General features: G+C 43.7%; 1 pseudogene across 1 annotated transcript in view; it reads left to right on the top strand.

Annotated features, from left to right (window-relative positions):
* Positions 1-254: 254 nt before the first annotated feature.
* The window catches only part of LOC309799127 (calreticulin-like), a 34,146-nt pseudogene continuing 12,642 nt past the window's right edge, over positions 255-21,758 (top strand). The window contains exons 1-5 of the transcript XR_014296148.1: positions 255-354; positions 12,198-12,299; positions 15,685-15,888; positions 18,718-18,812; positions 20,054-20,268. The product of XR_014296148.1 is annotated as a calreticulin-like (transcript). The remainder of the gene's footprint in view (positions 355-12,197; positions 12,300-15,684; positions 15,889-18,717; positions 18,813-20,053; positions 20,269-21,758) is intronic.

The following is a 21,758-nucleotide window of genomic DNA, read 5'->3' as shown; positions in this document are numbered from 1 at the left end:
CCTGCCCTGTAGCTCCCTCAACACTTGGTCACCTTCCCCCCACCTCCATCCTCCAGCAGTCTCAGCGCGTGGTCCCCAGTCATTGGCTGCGGTCATTATTACCCCCAAGGCCGCAAATGAGAGACAGTCAGGTGCGGGGTGCAGGTGAACTCAGCCATTGCCCCGGGACCCGGGCAGAGGCGGCAGCAGAGCGGAGCACCTGGCTAGGCTAGCGGCTCTCCGAGGCTGGGCGTGGAGACCCCGAGCTCCGCGAGATGAAGGGGCTGGAGCTGCTGCCACTGCTGCTGGCCACCTGCGTGCTGGGGGCGCGGGCACAGCGCCGGGTCTACCTGCTCGAGGAGTTCCAAGATGGGGGTGAGAGGCTCGGCGGAGCGGGAGGGGATGGGGGGCAAAGGTAGATGGGACCCTACCTGCTCCTCCTCAATCAGCTGCCCCAGCCGTCTGCAGTTCAAATCTCTGCTCCTTCCTTTCTGGCTGTGTGACCCTGGGCTAGTAGTTTACCCTGTCTACATTTTAATTTCCTTGCCTATGAAACGAGGACAGCAAAAGGCATCTTTCAAAAATTGTTATGAGAATTCAATGAGGTAAGATAGGTAAAGCATCTCCCCTGGTATATAGTAGGTATGCAGTAAACGCTTGTTCCCTTCCCTTCATCCAGAAAACAGAAGTGAACTCTGGAGGGAAAATATGAGCGCTAATTGTGATAGTAAAATTTTGTGTTTCATAAAATATCAGAGCTCAGAGGATCTAGGAGATTTCATTACCCAGCCTCCTCCCTGGAATGACTCAGGAATATCAGAGAATTAGGGCTTATGTACCTAAGGACAGATGTTCAATGGTACTGTTTCAGCCCACAAAATACTCTTCATGTGTGTGTGTGTATGTGTGTGTGTGTGTGTGTGTGTGTGTGTAAAATGTGATTCGTTCTTTGAGAGTGCAGTGGATAGGGCACTTGCCTAGGAATCAGGATTGTTTGGATTTGAGTCTATATTCTACCGTGAAAGTCTGCATAAGCCCTTTCCCCTTTCTGAGATTCAATTCCCTAATATACAATACAAGTAACATTGTGTTGAGAACAAGCTGCAGAGATGGTGCCGAGGAAGGAATGAATAAGCCCAGGCAAGGGGACCGGACAGGAAAGTGTCAGGGAGAAGGTGAAACCCAAGCAGGGTTTTGAAGGATGAGTAAGAATTTATCTGAGGGGCAGGAATGGAGAGAAGGGTGTGCCAGGCAATAAGAACAGCATGTACAAAGGTTCCCAGTTATGACACAGTCAGCAGTGGCATCTTTAGGAAACTGGAAATTGTGAAAGGGAGGGTGGTTGAGGGGAGGCTGGAGAACAGGCAGGGCCTGGATCAAGGGGGCTAAGGAGGCTGGCCTTTCGCTGAAAGTAGTGGGAGCTAGTGAAGATGGCAAGCTGGGGAGAAACAAGATCTGGCCTGGGTATTAGAAAGAACATATCAACAAAAATGTGGAGAATGTACGGTGAAACTGACCAAAGTTATGAATGGAGGAAAAAACACCCCAAAAACAAGCAAATAAAAAAAACATCTGGGAGGCTCTGGTAATCTTCTAGATGAAAAGTGGAGAGGCTTTGGGGAGGGGGTTGGTAGGGGGTATGTGGGGAGATAGGGGAAGGGGCAGACAGGAGAGATGTTTAGGATTTGGCTGAAGCGTGGGATGCAGGAAGCCCTCAGCTTCACTGACTGGCTGTGGCGGAACCTTCTGACAAGGCACAAGCCTCTTCCAAGTGTAGGTTGCTGGACCCCATTTCCTGACTGACCTCAGCTATCCTATGCAGTGAACCCTGTGAGGCTAAGCTTCTGACCGTTAGCTCCTGCCCCACCTGCCCACCCCCACCTGCCTGGGGTGGCTTTACCCGCAACACAATTCTTCCTGTCAGAAGGCAGAGAACACGCGCAGATCTGCAGTCACTTCCCCAAGCACCGAACCCTCCTTGCCCAGTGTGGCAAGAGTGAAATTCCCAAGGGTGTTACTGACAAATATTTCTGAAATACTCCTTGGAATCAAAAACAAAGGGGCTCTAAGTCCCAAACCCCAAGACAGTTGATCATGAACAAAATCCAGCACCTATGTGCAGAAAAGGCTGCTCTGCCTGATATCACCTCCTCCAGGAAGCCTTGCCTAGGCCTCCGCTAGGTCCCTCAACTTCTATCCTTCCTTTGTGTCAGCCCTACTCACACTATGGTTGTCATTTACCCGATTCTCCTCTGTTTCCAGTGTCAAAGTCAGTGCCTGGCTTAGACAGGTGCCCGGTAAAGGATTATTGAACGGTTGGGGCTTCCCTGGTGACACAGTGGTTAAGAATCCACCTGCCAATGCAGGGGACACGGGTTCGATCCCTGGGCCGGGAAGATCCCACATGCTGCGGAGCAACTAAGCCCGTGCACCACAACTACTGAGCCTGCGCTCTAGAGCCCATGAGCCACAACTACTGAAGCCCACGTGCCACAACTACTGAAGCCCACGCCCCTAGAGCCAGTGCTCCACAGCAAGAGAAGCCACTGCAATGAGAAGCCCTGCACCACAACGAAGAGTAGCCCCTGCTCACCGCAACTAGAGAAAGCTCACACACAGCAACAAAGACCCAACGCAGCCAAAAATAAATAAAATAAATAAATTTATTTTTTAAAAAAGGATTATTGAATGGTTGAACTGAACTTTCACACACACGCATCCAAAAATCACATCCTAAGAAGAAAAATGATGTTCCAAGCAATCTTCCTACAGTAGGACTTAGAGACGTTAATTTTTGATGTTCAGTGCCTACTTTAAAGGAATCAACCCAAAATGTAATTATAATGCTGAAAGGAGAGAGATCAGAGAGATGTGCTGAGGGGCTGATGCTACTCATGACTGCGGAGGGTTGGACAGTGGGATCACCAGGGTTCTGAGGCTTATCCTCAGAGTAGAAGACCCAGAAACCAAATACTGTTAGGGTACTCAGACCTGGGAAGATTTAGATGCTGGTTTGTTCTTCCAAACTCATATGAGGCTGGTATACAAACAAGACGTGAATAAATTCATGAGCATCTCAGACTTAACATGTCTAAAGCAAACTCCTGTGTTCTCCTCCAGACTTGCTCTTCCCCTGGTTTCCTCAATCTTAGTAAGTGACCCAACCATTCACCTGGTCGTTTAGGTCAAAAGTCTTAAGAGTCATCTTTGATTCCTTTTTTATTTACTTTCCCCTCATCGAATCTAGCAACAAGTCCAATTGACTCTACCCTCAAATTATATTCTGAATATGGTATTTTTTTTTTTTTTACCTCTCATATTGCTGCCCATGCTAGTTCAAGCTATTATCACCACTCATCTGGACTATTGCAGGAACTCGAGTGTCTTCTCTGCTTCTGTTCCTGCTTCTCCATAGTCTCTTCTCATCTAAATTTCAGAATGCTCCTTTTGAAACATAAATCAGATTGTAGCATTCTGGAACTTAAAAACCATCACTGTCTTTCTATTAGATTTTTTTTTTTTTTTTACAGTACGCGGGCCCCTCACCACTGTGGCCCCTCCCGCTGCGGAGCACAGGCTCCGGATGCGCAGGCCCAGCAGCCATGGCCCCACGGGCCCACGGGCCCAGCCGCTCCGCGGCATGCGGGATCCTCCCGGACCGGGGCAGGAACCCGCATCCCCTGCATCGGCAGGCGGACTCTCAACCACTGCGCCACCAGGGAAGCCCTTTCTATTAGATTTAAAATAACATCCAGGCTTCTCACCATGACCTACAAGAATCTCCGTGATCTGATCCCTGCCTGTCTCTCCAATCTTATCTCCTGCTTCTTCATTACATTCTAGCCACACTGGCTTTCTTGCTGTTTCTCAGACACTCCAGGCTCAGTTCCATCTCAAGGCCTTTGCACTTGCTGTGATTTCTGCCTGGAATATTCTCTTAGATCTTCATGTGGTTTACTCCTTCTCATCATTCAGGTTTCTGCTTAAATGTCTCCTTAAATGTCGGAGGGGCTTTTCTTGTTCACTCTATCAAAAAGTATCGCCCCATATACATATCTGTCCCTTTGTATGATTTAATTTTTTTAAATCAACCTTTTTGAGATATAATTTATACACATAAAATGCACCCATTTGAAGTGTATCATTCACTGAATTTTGAAAAATATAAACACCTGTGTGACCACGACCACAAGTAATATATAGAACATTTCCATCACCCCTGAAAGTTCCCTCATGAACCTCTGCATGCTTAATTTTTCAGAATACTTTTCACTGTTCGATGCATTTCTTGTTTACATGTTTATTCATTGTCTTTCTCTTTCTCCTCGCCATTAGATTCACTTCCTGAGAACACAGTGCTTCTCTGTTGTGTTCATTGCTGTCTCTGTAGCCCGCAGAACAAGTACATAGCAGATGCTCAATTATTTTTGAATGAATGAATGAATTGCACTGGGAAATGACTCTTTCGAGAGATCAGAATGCTCATACTAGCCAAGGCAAACACTTCCTGGTTGTCAGGGACCCAGGAAACCAAATGCAGTGAGTCAGAACTTAATCTTTGTTGAATGCTTATTGTGTATCAGTGGATTTTTTTCTTTATATCTTATTTTATTGAATCTCTCAACAGTTCTGTCAGAAAGATGATATCTCTCTTTCACTGATGAGGAAACTGAGGTTCAAAGAGGTTGAGTGACCCTCCCAAGTTTACACAGCTAGTGTCAAAAATGGTTTGGAGGCCAAATAGGCAAACTGGAAAGCATTCATCACATTTTGCAGGTAAGAGACCATTTCACGACTCAGAGGAGTGGTGGGGGTGGAAGGCTGCCTACAGTAGGTTGAAGGATGGATGAGGACCTGGGAAATGAACAGGACAGCCGTGGGCTATGTTTTGGAGAATCCCGGCTGAGAGAGGAAGTCAGGTAGGGCTCAAGTAGGTAATTTGGGATGCAAAGGGAAAGTGAAGGTGGAAGGTTTGGATGACACAGTGGGGCTTTTGCAGAAAGGCAAATGGGCAGGGGAGAAGTGAGCAGAAAGGCAAATGGTCGAGAGGAGTGAGCAAGGTGATGGATCCACATCTCTATCAACTTTACAACCCCTGCACTTGGTACAGTGCCCGGCTCATAGAAAATGCTCGTAAAATTTTGTGGGAAGAAGGATGGAGGGGGGGGGGAAGAAGGAAGGATTGTGAGAATTCGATAGGAAGGAGACAGTTGACTGGAGAAGAATGGAGGGGATCAAAGAACAGGTGTACTTTGAGTAACAGAGCGTGAGAGTTGGAGGATAGAAAGCCACAATCATGGAGGGGGGAGTTTGGGTTTGAGATTTCAGAGGTGGAGCAGTTTCTGGTCACGATAAGGTCCAAGGTGTGTATGTAAGGGCAGATGGCTAAACTGGAATGTATGGAAGGTCACTGGAGATGGGGTGTGTTATTAATAATTGGAAACATTCAGAGACAAACCTAAATATCCATCAGTAGGGGCCCAATGAAGTGAAGTATGATACAGCCATATAATGTTTGGAAAGTTCTTAATGTCATGGGGAAGTGTTTATGATCTAAGCTTAGTTGTGAAAGGTACAAAATTACATATAAGGCATATATTGTCACTATGTAAAATATATTTGTGCATAGAGGAGAGGAATAGATGAAGATATAGCAAGATGTAAATGGTAAATAATGGAATTTCAGATGAGTTTTTTTTTTACTTTATTTTCTACAATGAACTTGTGTTACTCTTTTAATTAAAAACTATTAAAAATGAAGAGAACTGTTCTGTCTTTCCATTTCTTTCTGGAACTGAATTTCCTCCTTTTGAACTCTAGTTTTTACAGCTAAACTGTATCTGATGCCTTAGGTAACCTTTATTAAGCACAGTTTTACTCACTAGGCATGATGCTTTACACACTCCAGTTCTCACCTCCACTCTGTAAAGTAATTATTTTTCCAGTCTACAGACAGTATAACTGAAGCTCAGAAACACTGCATAATTTGTCTGAGGTCACACAGCTATTAAATGGCAAAGTCAGGATTTGAACCCAGGACTGTGTGATATCAAAGCTGATTTTTCTCACATTACTCCTGCTCCCCACCCCACTGCCTCCCATGAATCTGGTACTTGAAGTCCTTCTAGCTCACTTTTTTTTTTTTCCTTCGGTACGCGGGCCTCTCACTGCTGTGGCCTCTCCCATTGCGGAGCACAGGCTCCGGACGTGCAGGCTCAGCGGCCATGGCTCACGGGCCCAGGCGCTCCACAGCATGTGGGATCTTCCCAGACCGGGGCACGAATCCGTGTCCCCTGCATCGGCAGGCGGACTCTCAACCACTGCACCACCAGGGAAGCCCTCTAGCTCACATTTTAAGTAGTGCCTAGCAACCCCAAGAAAGGTAAAGCTTAGATTCTTTGAATGTCAGAACTGAAAGGGCTCTGAATGCTCATCTAGCCCCAAATGGCCTCCTTCTCCCCATTTACAGATGGGAAAACTGAGGTCCAGAGAGAGGATATGACATGGCAGGACCATTTATGGGTTTGTGGCAGAGCTTGAGTCAGGCTCCCTTCTTTCTGCTGTTTTCCCAGACTATTCCAGGCCACATTGCAACTTGGCAACTAGAGGGTTTTTGGAATTCAACCCTCTCATTGTACAGATGGGAAAACTGAGACCTAGAGAGGAGAGGTGGTTTTCCCAAAGTCACACAGTGAGTCAGTGGCAGAGATGTTTGTTGAACTCAGGTCTCTTACCTCCATAAAGGATGCACTGGCCAGTTATGCAAGCTGCCAAGTGTCAGGTGGCCAGCAGGTAATCATACCAGTGACCTCAGGGACAACATGAGCTTTTGGAATCTCAGACTTCGCATAAAAAAAAGGGCACATTAAAATATGCAGGAATTGTGGTTGATTGAACTGGAGAATCATTGAATTAGTGACATAAACAGGTGTGAGGGGGAGAACTAATGGTGACAGCAAAGGCCATTGTCAAAGTACAAAATCAGACAGAAAGAAACCGGAATTCAGATGAGGGACTGAATGATGCAGAAGTCACAAGGGGTGTGTGTGTGTGTGTGTGTGTGTGTGTGTGTGTGTGTGCGCGCGCGCGCGCACACGTGTGTGTGAATGCTAATTCTGTCAGTTCTCAGACTTGACCATGAAAACTTGGCTGAAGAGACATTCTGAGACAAAGGACCTCTGTGCCCAGCTGGCTCAGACTTGCTGAGGACAGCCCAGCAGGGCTGAGGAACAGCCTGCTGCTCAGGCTTATGACTGATAAGCTATTGGGACCATCTGTGGATTGTGGATACTTGGACATGCTGGGCCTGAGGAAGAATCACCCTGGACAGATGCCCAAACCCAAGAGGCCTGATCCAGCTGGCCTTTCCAGGTCTCAAGTACAAACTGATGGCAAGGATCTCTCCAGAGGCTGCAGGGGTGTGGAGGTGAGAGCAGGAGCCATAGTTAACATACAGAAAAGAAAAAAAAAGGCTGGAGGGAAATATAGCAAAATGTTGACAATGGTCATCTTGGGAGGTAGATTATGGATATTTTTACTGCATATTTGCTTCCTCTGGGCTTTCTACATCTTCTACAATAAATTATTTACTTTGAAAATCCAAGAAAAATAAAATAAGGAAAGCAGATGATTTATTTGTCTGTCTCTCTGTTTAGACCCTGAGCTCTTTGAGGGATTATGTCTTGTTTGTACCCTGGCGTCTAGCACTCACACTGGCACGGTATAGGTTCTCCGCAAAAATTTAAGTGAAGGACTTAAATTCTATCATAGTTCAAACATGTGGGCTCTTGTTTAATGTTCACTTTCTTAGCAAACTTGGCTATCTGCTTCTTAGGGCATAGTTGATTAGAAATGACAGCTTACAGAATGAACGGAGGACCCACTATAATGCCCATTCAATGACAGCAAAAATAATAATTTTAATAGTTATTATTAATCTTCATCCTGATATTAATTAATAATTATTACTATTATCTTAATTAATTTGGTCCTCATGCCAAACTATCATTCAACAAACTTTTATTGAGTACCTACGATGTGCACAGTGTTCCTTTCCTTAAAGAGTTTAAATATAATCCTTATTTACAGATGAGAACACAGATTCAGAAAAGTGATTGACCCAAGATTCTTATCCAGTGCTATTCACCACCCCATAAGGCTTTTTACTAGTTGGTAAATATCTGAGTAACTATGGTCTATGTGGCAGACGTGCAGTTAGACTCGTAGACAGAAAGAAAGGAAAGGAAGTGAACAGGTAAGGTGGCAGGCAGGTAAGTGGGACGTAGGTCCACCGGTTTCACAAGAGCTGGGTAGATTGCTAGAGGCAAACACACTGACCTCAGGGAGAAGTGAGTGCTCACAGCTGAACGGGAACAGCGGAGACAGAAAAATTTCAAAACAAACTCACACTTCTGCTGTACATTACAGCCTAGTACAGAGCTTGAGTCTTCAAGAAACTTAAAATTTTGTTTAGGATTCTCTACATAATGGGTCAGGGTCTTCTATAATGTCTACAAAACTTTTCCATTGAAAACGGTAGAGAAAATGTTGATACCTGAAGAGGTAAGCTTTAGTTTATCTAGAAAATTCTCTTTTGCAAAATATAATCTGATGATGTTGAATAAATGCAGCAAATATGTATTTTTATCTAATTATGCAAGCATTTTCTAAAGGACCTATTCTGTTCCAGGCTCAGAACTAGGTGCTGGGGAAGACACAACTTTTACCTTCAAGGCTACAAATATTTCTCTCTTTACCTTTGATATTATGTATCTTTGTATACATATACACATATACAGATTTGGCTTCAAGTAGTACTTATTGAGCACTTACGATGTGCCTTACACTGTGTTGCATGCTGTTTCATTTAATTCTCCCAGAAACGATGAGGTAGGTAAAACCTTTCTATAGATGAGTAAACGGAGTCTCAGAGAGGCTAAAGATCCTGCTGAAGCTAGTGGAAGAGATGAGGCCCTAGTCCAGTCTTCTGATTTGAACTACACCAAAAGCCAGGCATCCTAGGAGGTACATTTTGGAAATGAGTTCATTTGACAGAAAAATCATGGTTATTTGGTCTCCCTGGTTCTGCATCTTTACAGATGTGGCTGTGATTATGTGCATTTATCGGCTAGATGTGGGAGCACCCAAACACCTGTTATTTTTTGTTGGATGGATCTCTGGGGACATACAGATATTTGAACAGTTTGAAGGAAAGATTTAACAAGGAAAAAAAGATGGTAGCATCCAACCTTGGTAAATACACTGCTCTCTTGCTCTCAATTAATAAGCACTCTCCTTGATCTGGCCCCTCTGCCCTGCAAAACCATACAGTACTGCTTGCATTTCCCTTGAAACACCATGCTGTTTCATGCCTCAGGGCCTTTCCACATGCAAGACATTCTGTTTGGAACACTCACTCCTACCTTTTCTTCTTTTGCAGTTCTTCTTCAGGCATGCCTTCTCTGAAATCTACCCTGACTCTGGAGGGCAGTCAGTGCTTTTCTGAATTTCACTGTCCTGTGTGTCCCTCTATCACTCCCCTTACCATACTGTATTGTAATTGTTTACTTGTCTGTCTTTTCAGACTCTGAGCTCCCTGAAGCTCGTAGGTCCCTGGAGGGACCTTGTCAGATTCAAGTCTGTGCCCCTGGTGCCTGGCATAAAATGAATACTCAAGAAATATTTGTTGAATGAAGGAGTTATGAGCCCAGGACCAGAGTACAGTAGAACTGGGCTCTAGTCTCAGCTCTGTAACTGGCAACTGTGTCCATGAGCAAGTCGCTTCCTTCTCTTGGCTTCATTTTCTCTATACACAATACAAGGAGGTCAGGTTAATGACCACGAAGGGTCGTTCTGGCTTGAGCCTTTTATGATGTTAAGATGTTATGATGTTAAGAGGAAAAGTATAAAACATTAAAATGGAACTTTATTAACCAGGTGACATTATTCTCCTAACAAGAAAGGCTCCTTATTTGAGGACATCTTAAACTGTGGCAAATTAGATTTGCATCAGTACTGTTCACCCAGAAAAACTGATTAGTGATAAGAAGTTCTGAGTTCTGTTCTAACCTCTCCTACCATAAAGTTCAAGGTGAAAGCTGTAAACAGTTGCAACATGCATGCCAGGCTCAATTAACATTTGTCAAGTGGATTAATAAATGAGTCAATCCATTTGTAAGGCTGAGGATCTATGGCATAGGCAAAAGGCATGACCATGCATCCATTCAGTCATTCAGCAAATGTTTTTGGTGATTTACTCTGTGCTAGAAACTGGGACACAAGGGTTAGTAAAATAGTTATGAAACTTCTCAGTCTGGTGGGGAACATTACTCAAACTATACACAAATTATTAATTACAAACTGTAAAGTACTATGGTTGATTCTTACATTTGCTGTACACTCTTTAGGTTACAAAGGACTTTTCACACACATGACTTCATGGGAAGCCATATAGTATAGGGATCAAGAGCACGGATTTTGATGTTGCAAAGCCCTGGGTCCAAGCCTGCTTACTCATTTAACTTACAAACTTTGTTCTTGGACAAGTTTCAGAGTTCCACTCTCCTCATCTTTTGAATGTGGGAAAAAATAGGACATTTGTCACAGAGCTATTATTGGACTACAATGAGAAAATGCATGTAAGGCCCTCTGCACAATGCCTGACATGTAGTTGCTAAGCAGTAGCTATTATTATGATTACACAAGCTTTTTCTCTTCATAACACTTTCCCCTGCATCCCCCTCTCCTTCCAGAGAAGAGGCAGTATTTGAAATCAAACAGATTTGGGTTCAAATCTCAGGTGCACCACTTACTAGATGCAAAATAGAACTAATAATATCTATCTTAAAGCATTATCCATGGGAGTAAATGAGGGGAAATTTTCAGGGAGCCACACAAGGGTCTAACACATAATAACAAATCTTTTGACTTTGACATCAATTCTTACCCTTCATTGCGTCAACTATGGTCAGGGAAGCAGGATCCATTTCATTCAAGCCACAGCAACTTGAGGCAGGAAGAACCTCCTGGGGCCCCTCCCTCAGGAGTGATGGGTGAGGTCGTCACTGAGACGTTCTGGCCTGTGTAACACGAAGATCTTGGGAATGACAGGGGAAGACAAGAGAAAGCAAGCCCCTGGGCCTCAGGAAGGGAGGTCGTTGGTTGTTAGACTTGAGTAATAGGAGTCAACAGAGCTAGCTCAGCGTGGCATTATTAGAGGTATGTTGATATGGGGTTTTCATGGGCAGAGCTAAGGCAATAACCCTAGATATCGGTTAGTCGTATTTGAGAAAGAGAAATTCAGCTGCAGGGAGGAGACAAAATAAAGGCTACCCTCAAGGCCTCTTCCATCTCAAGCTGCCAAGTTGCCCCATGACTCTGGGACTGTGGTGGGTCCAGGAAGTGGGAGTCAGCAACTCTGAGGCATAAAATCAGAAAGGCACTGAATGTTTGGATGGAGTGCCAGGTCCCAAAAAGAATGCCTCTTTGTCTATATGCCATCTATGCCAAAGCAAAACAAATTTATCACCCTCTCCTTGAAACTGCAGAGGAGAGTCTAAAAAGTTTAAGCAATAAAAAAGGGTAAATGGAAATTGATTGTTCAGTATCATCATTACTAATTCAAGAAGTATAAAATGATATTGCTAATCTCTTTACTTGGTAAGCTAATTTTATTATTTTGTTTTACTAAACATAAATATGTATAAGGGCTCAGTCCCTCAACCGTATTTTCCACCAACTTTTATGAGAGTGTCTCATGACTTTCAAACAAACATTCCTGTAGTGGTTTTCAGGATTTCACTTTCATAGGGGAGGGTGGGTTAGAGCATTAATGGAACACTAACCATATGGTAGTGCATAAATGGTGGGGTTCAGGCATCAGATAGTGAGGGGGATTTCAGGAATACTGGAGTACTCTATTTTATTTTACTTTTTATTTTATTTTATTGACGTATAGTTGATTTACGATGTTGTGTTAGTCTCAGGTGTACAGCACGATTCAGTTGTACCTACATATATATTTTTTCAAATTCTTTTCCTTTATAGGTTATTGGAAAATATTGAGTATAGTTCCCTGTGCTATACAGCAGTTCGGAGTTATCTTTTGATATCCCGTTACTGTTTCCATGAGACTTGATCAGCCTTGGCTGTATTTCATTGTCTTTAAAAAAACACAAACCATTTTTATATGTTGCTCTTTTTCTTCTTTAACTCCCTAGATGGATGGAAAAAACGATGGGTTGAATCTAAACATAGGCTGGATTATGGTAAATTTCAGCTCACTGCAGGAAAATTTTACAGAGATAAAGAATAGGGTAAAGGTAATTACTACAATTTAGGAACATACTAATTTACTGAGAAAGTTCTGACTTTTATACAGCTGTTTTTATTTGTGATTACCAGTTCACTTCTCTTTCTTAGAATAAAAAGAAGTAGTAGAATGTGAAGAATGAAGTCTCCACAAAAATAATAATGTATTTGTTGAGTAACAGGTATTTAAAAGTAAGTTCTTAGACACATTATCCCCATTAATCTTCCTAATAACTTCATGAGATGGTTACTATTATGTTCCCAATTTTTCAGGGGGCCTCAGAGAAGTTGAATAATTTGCCCAAGGCTATATTCACAGCTGGCAAGAGCTGGGGCTGAGACCTGATTCTAGGTCTGACTCCAGGACTGTGTTCATTACCCAGGACTATACTACTTTCCCCAACCCTAGGATTTTTTAAATTTAACACTCTGCACTTGAAACAGGGGAAAGCACTATGTAACCCCCAAATACTGCTCTCCCCTGGAGCTGCTTGCTACAATAGAGAACTGAGCAGACAGACCTAGAGCTATGACTTGCTGACTGCATAATTTAGGCAAGACTTTTCATTTCTCTTAGCCTTGATATTAGATGGAGATAATAGTCATCATTTGCCATGTTCATTAGACAGGGCTGCTGTAAGAGCCAAATAATATTAGGAGGGAAGGAGGAGCTCTAGGCAATGGTTTTTTGTCTGAGAAAGCTTCTGTCCTATAAATAGAATCCATTGATTGTCCTCGGGAGTGATTTCCCATCTTCTTTCTCCTGGCTACTGTTATGAATCTCATTTTCATGTTTAGTAAAGAGGGGAATTACAAATTGGCTTGAACATTTAAAGCCTCATTTAAATCCACTCTGGAAAATTGTCTCCCAAGGAGAAGAGAACTAGAGGCTGTCTGAGTGACTCTTCTGAGGGCTCAGTCTGCAAAGCCACCCACCTACTCTCAGTTTGTTTGTTTGTTTGTTTTTAAAATTAATTAATTAATTAATTTTTGGCTGCATTGGGTCTTCGTTGCTGCGCACGGGCTTTCTCTAGTTGCAGTGAGTGGGGGCTACTCTTCCTTGCGGTGCTCGGGCTTCTCGTTGTGGTGGCTTCTTTTGTTGCCGAGCGCTGGTCCTAGGCGCACGGGCTTCACTAGTTGTGGCACATGGGCTCAGTAGTTGTGGCTCGCAGGCTCTAGAGCACAGGCTCAGTAGTTGTGGCACATGGGCTTAGTTGCTTCACGGCATGTGGGATCTTCCCAGACCAGGGCTTGAACCCGTGTCCCCTGCATTGGTAGATGGATTCTTAACCACGGCACCACCAGGGAAGTCCTCTACTCTCAGTTTGATTTCTTGGTTGTTGCTCCCCATACCTCATCCTACTCAGGTTCATTAGGTACCTCCTGGTTTTCTAAAAGGGTTCTGGGTTCAAACGAGGCTCCGGGGCGTGCATGTGTATGTGTGGGGGAATCACATGGCTACACAGCTAAGTTTGGTAGAGTGGAAATTCAAGACTTGGTTTTCTACCTGTGGGTTCAGTGCTCTTTCCTTTGTGCCCACTCCTCCCTCCATGAAGTCTTCTCTGGCTACTCTAGCCTCCCTTGAGGTCTTTGGGGAAATAAGCATACTCTTTAAAATATAGACAGCTCCTAATGTAATATTAGACATGAAAGTGCTTAGAGCACAGAGCCTGGTGTGCAATAAATTCTCGAGAGACATCTGAATCAGCACCTGTGATCCTTCTGAGCAATTTAACACATATTTATTGAGCATTTCCTCTATGCCAGATCTTTTTTTTTTTTTCGGCCATGCCACGTGGCTTGTGGGATCTTAGTTCCCCGACCAGGGATTGAACCCAAGCCCTCGGCAGTGAAAGCACAGAGTCCTAACCACTGGACTGCCAGGGAATTCCCCTTAGATCTTTATATTAAAGAGGCCCCTGCTCTTCAGGAGCTTAAAAATTATTCAAAGAGACTGAAATAAACTTAATTGCAACATAATGTGACCCAACGAAGTACAAAGAGCTGTGGGGTCATGAAGGAAGGATCCTCACCAAGCATGAATAATGATAGTCCCTTGCATTTTATATTGACAGTTTACAAAGTGCTTCTCACATCTCTTACCCATTTAACTTTCACGGGAACCCTCTGGGGTATGATTAATTACCCACATTTTGCTGATGAGGAAGCTAAGACTCAGAGAGTTAAAGTGACAGAGCCATAACCAGAAAGCTGGGCAGCAGCTTAAAATAATGGAAAGACCACTAGCCTGGAAGTCTGGACACTTGGCTTGTGTGTCTGTCACTTGTGACTATATGATCTTAGATAAGTAACTTTCCCTCTCTGGGGCTTGGTTTTGTCACCTGTGAAGTAATGTAGTTAGACTAGAAAGGCTCTAAGACCCCTTAGAGCTCCGATATTCTCTGGAGGAGGAGATAAAGTCTCGGGTTGGGGGCTCCGGAATTAGATAGACTGGTTGTGTGATTCTGGACAAGTGAAATAGCCTCAATGATTTCATGATAAAGTGGAGATATTAGTAGGGCCCACCTCATAGGGTTTTTATGAGGATTAAGAATAGTAATACACATGAATGAAACATATTGTCTGGTAAAGAGGAAGTGTTCAACAAATGTTAGCAACAATTATTACTTATTCTAAGAGTCTGTGCTGGGCCTCTTCCTACCACAGCAGTTGTGCACAGCAGAGCCTGATTCTGGCCACCCATGGGATCTTAATAGAAACAGAGCTTGTTTTGTCAGGCTTCAGAATAGTATTTACGTATCTCTTGAAAATCAGAGACAGTATGGTATAAGGGAAAGAAAGTATCAGTCAAACATGTCATAAAAATCCCAGTTTAGGGGACTTCCCAGGTGGTCCAGTGGCTAAGATTCCGTGGTCCCAGTGCAGGGGCCCTGGTTCGATACCTAGTCAGGGAACTAGATCCCACTTGCTGCAACTAAGAGTTCGCCTGCCGCAACTAAAAGATCACACGTGCCACAACTAAAGATCCCTTGTGCTGCAACGAAGATCTCACATGAGGAAACGAAGATCCCCTGTGCCATGACAAAGACCCAGTACAGCCAAATATATAAATAAATAAATAATATTAAAAAAAAATAAAGTGGGTGCATTTTTAAAAAAAATCCCAGTTTAGTTCCTTACTAGCCTTGTGGCCCTAGGCAGGTCACTTCACCTCCCCATGACTCAGACTCCTAATTTGTAAAAGTGAAGATAGTACCAATTTTGCAGGGTTGCTCTGAGGCTTGAATAAGATAATGTGTGTAAAGCATCCAGGACATAACCTGGCATGCAGTAGGTGAGTAAGAAAGTAGCAGAGATCGGTGAGACCAAGTGTTAGGTTTCTCTGGCTGCTCTTAGGGTATTTAAATGTAAAGATTCTGTGCTCTCTTCTCTCAGGTCTCCAGACCAGTGAAGATGCCAAGTTTTATGCCCTCCCCACCAGGTTCAAGCCATTCAGCAATGAGAACGAGAACTTGGTGGTTCAGTTTTCAGTAAAACACAAGCAAGGCATCCATTGCGGTGGTGGGTTCGTGAAACTCTTTCCTGACACCCTGAACCATGAGGATATGCATTCAGAATCCGAGTATTACATCATGTTTTGTAAGCTCTCTGACAGCAGTCGCTGTCAGCCCTGTGAGGTCTTAATGAGAGCCACTGTAGTTGTAGAAAAGGTTCAGATGGAAATTTATTTATTTTTAATTTATTGTATTGAAGTATAGTTGATTTACCACGTGTTAATTTCTGTTGTACAGCAAAATGATTGTTATGTATATACAGTTTTTATACACACATACACATACAAACATACACATTCTTTTTCATATTCTTTGGAACAGGAAATTTCTAATGTGATAGCTCCACCTCCCTCTGTGGTAAGACTCTTAGAAGACCTGAGAAAAGCAACTCTAAACCTAAATGTTAATATAGAGGTGAAGAGTCACATGGTATTAACAAGGCTACGGTACAGAGAGACACTTTCCATTTCTAAGAAAAAGAGAAAGGGATCAGAAACTGTGTAGATACCCTCAAATGTACCTATTACAATAAGGCTTTGTGCTCTGAAGGACGTTCCTGCCCTCAGGGAGAGAAAGGCACAGAAGGTTAGGGAAATCACCTTTATCCAACATCTGTAGTGCATCCAGTGTTGCACCTGTAACCTCAGTATACTGGCCCTCCTTGGAGCAGTCCAGCTCTTACTTAGCTCAGTTTCAACGTGGTTGGTATTTAAAAAACCAAGAAACAACAGCAACTAATCCAACTCCCAAATCATCGGTGAAGAATGTGGATTTTACTGAAGGTTTTTGCACAAATTCAGAGGAAAGGGTTAAACTACACATCATAAACCAACATTTCCTTAAAATTCTCTCTAGATTTTTTTTTTTCCCCAGGGAGCTCCAGATCTCTCTCTTGCCCTTGCCAAAATCCTCCTCTTCAGCTGCTTCATCCTTTTTCTGTCTGAATCCCTTCTCCCTCAACTCTCTTTCTTATCTTTCAATCTCTTTCTTATTTTTCAATCCCTTTCTTAGGTAGACCAATAAAGCACTATGGGGGTGTAAAACATGAGTCTGCCCATCTCTATTTTTTTCAGAATCTACCCTTCTCACAAGGCGCTTATATTGTAATGTACATGGTGGTTGTAGAAAGGAAATTGGAAATAGGTTTTTTTAATGTGATTTTTTTCCTTTTCAAATGAATATTATTTATTTGATGCTCAAACAACCCAACAAGTTTGGGCTATTATCATCTCTATTTTACAGATGAGAAAACAAAGGCAAGAAATTTGCCCAAGATGAGTAAGTCGGAAGTCAGATTTTGAACCCAGTCTGTCTGGCTGTAAAGCCTGGGCTTTTTCTACTCTACCCTTTTGCCTTCTGCTTGGTGTGGACACAGGCATATGAATCATTTTTTAAAAGGCAGAATGAAGACATACTTTTAAAAAGGTATTGATGAGGAGTTATGAGATCACAAAAGATGGCATGTCCACCTGGGGGCTTTTTGGAGAAGGTATTAATTATTCTTTGAAGAATGAGTTAGATTTTAATAAGCAGAAAAGGAGATAGAGTAAATGTAATTTGGGCATAGGAAACTGTGTGTACAAAAGCTCAGAGACATGAAATTCAAATGCAAGTAGAAAAACAATGTGACCAGTGTGGCTAGAGCACAGTGAGTGTGTGTGTGTGTGTGTGTGTGTGTGTGTGTGTGTTGCACGCAGGCACATGTTTAGGATAGTCAGAGAGCAATAGCATGGGAAATTAGGTAGAAAAACTAGGTTAAAACCTATTCTTGCTGGGACCTTCCTGGTGGCACGGTGGTTAAGAATCCACCGGCCAATGCAGGGGACACAGGTTTGAGCCCCTGTCTGGGAAGATCCCTCATGCCTCAGAACAACTAAGCCCGTGCGCCACAACTACTGAGCCTGCGCTCTAGAGCCAGCGAGCCACAACTACTGAGCCCATGTGCCACAACTGCTGAAGCCCATGTGCCTAGAACCCGTGGTCTGCAACAAGAGAAGCCACCACAGTGAGAAGCCCGCGCACTGCAACGAAGAGTAGCCCCCCCGTCGCTGCAATTAGAGAAAGCCCACGTGCAACAATGAAGACCCAACGCAGCCAAAAATAAATAAATAAATAAATGTATATTAAAAAAAAAAACAACCCTATTCTTGGGCCTTTGCCAGGTTAAGCTCTCTGGACTCACAAATCAACAGTTTCCTCTAAAGTTTTCACAAAGCAGGAAGAGCTCCAGGCTCTGTTTCTAGTTAGGCTTGGGTTTAAAGCCCAGCAATGCTACTTATTAGCTGTTTGACCTTGTGCAAGTTGCTTAACTTTTCTGGGCCACAATTTTCCCAACTAAAAGTGGAGATAGTAATACCTCCTTGTGAGAATTAAATGACATGGTATTAAGTGCCTGGCACAGGAGGGGCTTCCAGTTGGGTTTGGTCAATGGAAACCTGGCAGAAGATCACAGGGAGGGAGGAGAGTTGTGTCCCTTGGCTGAAAGTCACAGCTTATCTCCTGGCTGCCCTCTCTACTGAACTCCTTTTTTTCCTGGGCTTTGGTAACTGCCCCTTCTCCTAGCCCCTTCAAGCTCAGGGATGGGAATAGCCTGGAGCATAGCATTATTCCTTATATTTTCTCAATGTCCTGCCCCCACCATTTACAATAGTCCCTTTACGCAGGTTCGATCCCTCATTGGGGAGCTAAGATCTCGAATGCCGCATGGTGTGTCCAAAAACAAAAACAAACAAAGAACAAAAACAGAAAAAACCCAAAACAAAACAAAGAATTAAAATAGTCCCTTTATTAAATTCTCCTCAAATAATCCTAAATTTGTGTGTGCGATCTCTTTCCTGCTATGTCTGTATTAGCCACAAAACAGGCAAACTGCCTAAAAGTGATGTAAATTCATGTATTGGGATTTAATTTCCAGGCCCTGACATCTGTGGCTTTGGCAACAACAAAGTACAAGTCATCTCTCGTTATCAAGGGAAATACCATGAGAACAACAAGACCATCAAGCACAGGGTGAGTGTGTGGGCTGGTCTTCAGCCTAGGGGGAAGGATAATAATTTTGCATTTGTTATCTCATTTAATCCTTACAACACCCCTATAAATTAAGTACTATCATCTCCATTTTGCAGATTAGAAAATAGACCCAGAGAAGTGCTGTAAATTACAGGATTTCACATAGAAGCAATTGATCTGAAAGCCTAGGAAGTCATGTAAGCTTATCTCTTGGAACAATGTTTACCATGGCCCACTTCCCCACTGCTAGATATTGGAAGAGACGGGGGAGATGGGGAGTGCTGGACTTAGAAATGGGTGGTGAGTTTACCTTAGTAACATCAGGGTTAGAGAGATCTAGGTTGGCTGGAGGATAATAGCTGGATTTCATCAGCCACTCAACAGGAAATCACTGAATGCCATCTCTGTGCTGGGCCTTGGGCTGGGGATAGAGTGAGCCAGGCATGGCCTCTAATCTCACAGAACTCAGAGTCCAGTAAAGGTAAGAGTCAAGCAAAGGAGAATGACTACTTAGTCTGACTGGGGTCTGTGAGAGCACAGAGGAGGCCCCCTACCCAACCTGGTGCCTTAGGAAATGCTTCAGAGTAGCACAAAGAAGGTTTCTACTATGCTGAGTTTTGAATGATGAGCATGAATTGGTCTTGTAAAGGAAGGTGACAATTTTAGGGAGGACTGAGCTACTAGAAGAGGTAATCACATGAGAAAAGTCAAGGAGACTTGAGAAAGAGTAGCACTGCAAGAAGTTTGGCACAAGTAGAGCACAGGAGAGAGGCAGAGACTGAGTCTAGAGAAGCCCCTAGGTCCTGAGTCATGGGAGAACTTGTGTTTGGGGCAAAGTCCTTCCCTAGCAGGACTGTGCATACAGGGACTCCCTGGGATCCTGCTCAGGGTAGACATTGTGCTGGGACCTGCAGATACAACGGATGAGTCAGAAACGATCCCTGCAGTTGAGAAGCTCAGAGTCTAGTGGGACAGACAGAAAAACAGACAAGGTCAAAGAATGACCAGAGCTGTGATGAAGGGAAGGATGGGAACTAGGTGAGACCAGAGGAGTTTGTACTCAGGAGAATGAGACCCAAAGTCTCTTTTGGGTTAACCAGAGAAATGGGATGAGGGATGTGGTAAAGTGTGTTTGTGACTATGTGGGAGGTGGCATTCAGGAACTGAGGGTCTGTTTTAGATGGTGCATTTAATGCTTGAGGTCCAACAGGGGACTGAAATATTCCTTGTTCCCTTTCTAGATCAATAAAGACACTCACCTCACCTGTACACTCTGATTATTCGCCCCAATGCTACTTATGAGGTCAAAATTAACAACCAGCAAGTAGCAGCTGGGGACCTGGAGGACGACTGTGACTTCTTGCCTCCCAGGAAGATAAAAGACCCCTATGCCCGGAAACCAAGGTAATGGGATGAACACCTACAAATAGAGGATTCTGAAGATAAGAAACCTGAGGTGAGGTGTTTCGCTGGGAAGCAGGAGGGGATCTTAGCTCTGGGGATGGGCAAAGGAAGCTAGGAACAATGGAGCAGAAACGGGGAGCATCTTTCCCTCAAGGAGGTGTCCAGCTAAATGTTGGTATCCAGAGAGACATGGAGGGAAGAGGGAAGCACCTCACGTTTATCGAGGATTTACTGCCCCTGCTAGCAGCCTCTATGAGGACAAGGAAAGTGATGCTTAAAAAATGAAGTGACTTGCCCAGGCACACATACATTAGAACCAACATTTGAACCTGGATCTCTTTGATTCCAAAGTTATTGATATGGGAAACATGTGGAATATACTCACTGATTCATTATCATTCACTGGAAAGCTGTACTGGATACAGCTATGAATAGAACAATCCAGGGACTGAGAATCCTCCTGGGACTCAGAATCTAGTGAGGGATACAGACAAGTACGTAGATGCAGGTCACACTGTGTAATTAATGGTGAGAGTCAGGGAAGCCAAATCCTGTGGGAGCCCCAAACAGACTCCTAACTCAGGCTGAGTTGGGGTGCAGGTGGTGTTCTGGGAAGGAAGAGGCATGCTTCAGTGATTTGGTTAACCTAGGGATTGGAAACATAGACTTTGGGGTCAGACAGATATGGTTTGTATCTGAGCTCCACCCTTTACTAACTGCAAAACCCCACCTATAAGCAGTTAGGCCTTGGGCAAGGAATATAACTGCTGTGAAATTTCACAAACAGGGATTATTATAATACCTATATGTGAAGGTTGTTGTAACAATTAAATGAGCTAATATACATAATTTAATGCCTGGTACATAATAAGTTCTTAATACATGGCATTTATGTGTTAATCATGTACTGAATTTCAAACAGTAAATTCATTACAGCAAGGGAAATTGAGTTGGAGGAAAAATATTCCAGACCCAGAGAACAGCAGGAGTGAAGGCACATCAGTTAAGTGGAAAGTAACATGGTTATGTAAAGAACTGAAAGCAGCCGTTTAGTATTTTAGGAGCATAAAGTTCAAGGTGGAGAGTGATGGAAGATGAGTTGGAATGGTCTGTTGGAGCCAGGTCATGGAGGGCCTCACTTGCTGGGCTGCTGCTCCTGAGGTCAGAGCAGATTCACCCTCATGCAGAGGAGACGCTCAGGGTTCAGCAAAGAGCAGCATGGCACCCAGCAACTGGAATCCATTCCTTAAGGAGAGGCCTGTAGAGAGGTGGGCGGTGGCCCAGCCATGTGTAGGGAGATTCAGTGGGCTCCAAACCCAGAGGGAGGGAGGTGTAGTCAGGGAATTAAGGCAGATGATCAAGCAGTGTCTGGATCTTCAGCACCCTGGGAGAATTAGGGACTAGTTTACTTCCAGACCCAGCAGGCAGGCTCAGGGCAGCAAGACAAACCATAGACTCTCCCTCCTGGTGTGGACCATGCACCTGATGTAGTCAGGGCTGGATCAAGGCCTGAGGGAGAGGGGAGAGGCTGCAGGCCTCTAT

The sequence above is a fragment of the Mesoplodon mirus genome, assembly GCF_964341445.2.
Source record: "Mesoplodon mirus genome assembly, chromosome: 3".
Classification (NCBI taxonomy): domain Eukaryota; kingdom Metazoa; phylum Chordata; class Mammalia; order Artiodactyla; family Ziphiidae; genus Mesoplodon; species Mesoplodon mirus.
Note: the sequence above shows the minus strand (reverse complement) of the source record. Positions and strands in the feature narration are given on the sequence as shown.